Below are 4,231 nucleotides of genomic sequence, written 5' to 3'. Positions count from 1 at the left end.
GGCGCAGCCCTACCCCTCTCCCTCCTCTTCTCTTGCGGTGGTTGGCGAAGCCCTGCTGGAGTACCACGCTCCTCCACCACCACCACGCCGTCGTGCTGCTGCTGGATGGAGTCTTCCCCAACCTTTCCATCTCTCCTTGCTGGATCAAGGCATGGGAGACGTCACCGGGCTGCATGTGTGTTGAACGCGGAGGTGGCGTCCGTTCGGCACTAGGATCATCGGTGATTTGGATCACGCCGAGTACGACTCCATCAACCCCGTTCACTTGAACGCTTCCGCTTAGCGATCTACAAGGGTATGTAGATGCACTCTCCTTCCCCTCGTTGCTAGATTACTCCATAGATTGATCTTGGTGATGCGTAGAAAATTTTGAATTTCTGCTATGATCCCCCAAAACTATTACATTTTCCTTCCGGACACACATAATTTTGACTACCTTGAGATGCGCGACAACAGTGATTATTCCCTTGAGTTGTAAACTTGCGCTCTTGAGTTACAGCTTTTATCTGGTATGAGATATTTCTGCAGCAAACATAATGCTTTCCTGAAGTCAACAAAAGGCACATGGCAGCTTCAAAGACAAAAAACTATCATACTTGAAAATTGAAATGCCCCACGAGTTCAGAATCAAGCTGAAGCGTAAGCGTCTCTAGAATTGGTGAATACTGGAGAACCCAACCGAAGTCACAAGCCACACACCAGTCATTGAGCAACAACGTTTTCAACTTGCTAAACATAGGGAGAAAATATAAACTGGACAAAGTGAAGAGGGTTTAGCAAGTCCCTGGCCTGCTCCGAAATACAACTCAAGCATTGCATAAATTTAAATGGCTCACAGAGTAATCTCAACCATACATGTTTCAAGTAGTATCAATAACTAAAAGAGTACCAACTACCAAGTACCGGCATACATAATGTAATTCTCACAAACAAACTGTAGGGTGTTTGTAATCATTCCGACAACACATTACATGGTACATGCACCACATGATCCGTCATCACAGTCACACGCATCCTTAGTCTCACATGATCCGTCATCAGAGTCACACTCGTCGTCGATCTCGCCAGGCGTAACAACTGATGCTACCAATGATGGCATGCTATCAAGCAAAGGAATCAAACCTTCCATTGCAGTCAGCTTCAAGATAATGAGGTTCGGGGCAGAAATACGAGTCCGGTAATCACTACCAAAGCATCCGTCGTGGATGTTAAGATGCTGCAATGGAAGGCACAGGATAGCATCCACGAAGATGTCGCAACCTGACATCTCCAACTCCTCTAGCACATGGCAGCTCGACAAATCCAGAGAGCATCCTGAGAAGGTCATGCGGCTGAACCGTAACCTCTTCAAGTGCGAGGAGACGAGAGTCATGTTGGCCGCATGGCAGACAAAGGAGATTCGAAGCTCCCGAGCTTGGCACGACACAGCATGCTGGACCCACGGTTCGATTATTCCTCGAAACGTCTTACCGGACCAATCCATTCCCCAGCTATGGGAACTGATGTCACACACACGTGCTGGAGCCTTTCGTGCCGTGGCAGGTGTCGGGGTCGTCGATGCGGAGCGCGGGCACGGACTTCCAGAGGGTGCGCCAGCGCCGGGCGAGCACGCACGTCCGCACGGCCTCGCGGGAAGCCAGGAACGACATCACGTGTAGGAGGAGCTCGTCCAGGAGGGCGCCGAGGCGGTCCTCACCACCGGCCACAGCCGTTTCCACGCTTTCGTCATCATCAACCTTCTCAGACATTCCGTCGAACGCGTGGCCTGCGCCGAAGCCGTGGAGTTGTTAGGCGCAGAGTGAGTCGGTGAGGGAGACAAAGAATCCATGATTATCACTGGATCAGCTCGCCTGTAGCCGCCGGCGAAAGGCATCGGCGACGGTGCTTGCTTCTCAAGGCAAAGCAAGACATCATGACATGAGCCCTCCCTCAGGCCATCTCACTCTGTCAGTTTGTCTGTGGGAGAGGAAGACCAATAGTATAGGTCTACACCAGCCAGCGTCTTCTCTATTTATATTAGTGTTAGCCCTATACAGCACGTACTGTACATCTAATAATCAGATCAATGCTATTTGATTGATACAGCTAAGCCTAGGATACTGTATATACACTAACTAGTGATTACACCAGAGCATTTACCGGATATTAACTGTAGGAGTATATGCCAGGAGAAATTCTCGCCAGCAACAGCGATGGAAGGAGTTTATTGCCTCAACCAGCATCACGGGAAGATATCTAATGCACCGGAGCATTTGGTGCACTAATGCACCTGATCTCTGTGACATTCTTTAGAAGAATTAGAAAATAACTTTTTAAGGACGTAATAAGCATTAAAAAATTGAGGAGTACCATTGACACAAATTTTTAGATCCAAATTCAAAAAACATATCTTGAAACAAAAAATACAAATCACGATGTGAACAATAGCTAATGCAATATGGACGTAGCTATTCTCAGCTCGAGCTCAAATGAGTGGGAAGTTTAGGTTAGGAAGGTGCGGTATCTTTTTTTTTTGCGGGAAGGAAGGTGCGGTATCTGATACCATGTTAGAAAGATAGGCAATATTCAAAGGAACAATGAAAGTTTTGGGAGATTCAGAAGCCACAGACAAACTGAAATTCCCAAGAAATAATGACCAATGAAAAATAGAAGAAATACATCAATTGTAAAACATCAAGAAAATTGGAAATATTCAAACATAAAGATTTGAGAATTTTGGAAGTAGTAGACAAATTACTGGAAAATCCCCAAGATTAATATATCAAGCAAAGAAAGAAGTTTAGTAATATTCTTGAAAAAAATGTTTTTATTTAATAATGTAGCAGCTAGTCCTTAATGTAACCTTTCCTAGTTGAAAAGTGCTCAAATCATGAATCATGTCCATAGCTCAGATCGTCTACGGATCTCCAGCTATATATATGAAAGTAAAATAGTTCAACCCAATCAGCAATTAGATTAGCGCATATTCTCCACCCCGTGAAAGTCCCTTGTATTTGTCCGTGAATGTAGTATTATTGGTCTTTCGTGTGTTCTTATATATTTCGTGTTTTTGATTATCATTAGTGGCGGCATAGTTGAGTGGTAACCAGTGTAATCACAAGGAATAGGTTACGAGTTTGATTCCTGGTGCAAACTTGCTCCCTTTCTCAGGATTTTTATGCCGCGAGGCTCTGAAATAGCTAGTGTCCTCGCGCCCAGTGAGTCGACCCAGCGTGTCATATCGACGCGCTCAACCGTACGCAGGCCGCGTATCGAGGTCTCGGCACAGTGAGGTATTTTAAAAAAGACCATCTCGCCATTTATTTTGAAGGGGTATGAGTTAATCTCGACCATCTATTTGTTTAGGGGGTGTACCAAAGTAGAAGTGATGGGTGCACGACGTTGACCTGAGCTACATTGTCAATGTAAACTGGTTGATTGGTGGGACGTGATAATGATGTATTCTGGTGGGCATTCTAGTTTTTCAAATCATTTTTTGTCATGAGTTTTCCGGTCTAGCGGACCGAAATGAAATTAATCAAGAAGAACCCTTGTGGTTGTGGTTTCGCTTGACCGTGTGGTGTGTGCGGCAGCTGTTTCTCATGGTGTCCATCCTATTGAGCATGTAACAAGTCAGTAATTTTTTTATTACAGAAACATTGAGTAAACAAGAATAGCCAGTCGACTGATTTTTTTCTTTTTGCAAAAACTTGTATTACTTGAATTCAAGTGTTACAATCACGACATATGATGTCAATGACTTCCTCTGGACCAGATCGAAGCCACACATTTGAACTTGTGATCTCCCAAAGTTGGCCATAAAATGACTAGCTCGGTTTTAACTACGCCGTATATGAGTAATACAAGAACTACATCCCTCTAGATTATCCTTGATCTCCTTTACTAAAAGGGGGATGCTACGCGTCGGCCGGCGAATCTTTTTGAAAGATCCGTCGCCTCGCGAGCCGTCAGATGTGACAAAATCAAGAGGCTGGACGTCTTTCTCTTCTTTGCAACAATGATCTTGTTGCCGAAACACTTGTAATAGAGTTTGTGTTGCGGAATTTTTTGCAGCATAGATTGTGTTGCGAGATTTGTTTTTGCAGCATAGGGTGTGTTGCAAGATTTTTTTTCCTTTTCAGTCTTCACTTTTTTTGCAACAAAAGTATTGTTGAGAAAAACTTTACAACTAAGGTGATGATGCATATTTTTTCTTTGTCTTCATCTCTATATGGTGTTACAGAAGAAAGTT

At 44.3% G+C, this 4,231-nt stretch overlaps 1 pseudogene; it reads right to left on the bottom strand.

Moving 5' to 3' along the window:
• Nucleotides 1-863: 863 nt before the first annotated feature.
• On the bottom strand, nt 864-1,957 carry LOC147966492 (putative FBD-associated F-box protein At5g56820; annotated as a pseudogene).
• Between the last annotated feature and the right edge of the window lie 2,274 nt (nt 1,958-4,231).

This window comes from Triticum urartu, chromosome 6A (assembly GCF_056163025.1).
Source record: "Triticum urartu cultivar PI428250 chromosome 6A, HENAU_Tu73, whole genome shotgun sequence".
NCBI classification, from domain to species: domain Eukaryota; kingdom Viridiplantae; phylum Streptophyta; class Magnoliopsida; order Poales; family Poaceae; genus Triticum; species Triticum urartu.
The sequence above is the reverse complement of the archived record's forward strand: the minus strand, read 5'-3'. Positions and strand labels throughout refer to the sequence as shown.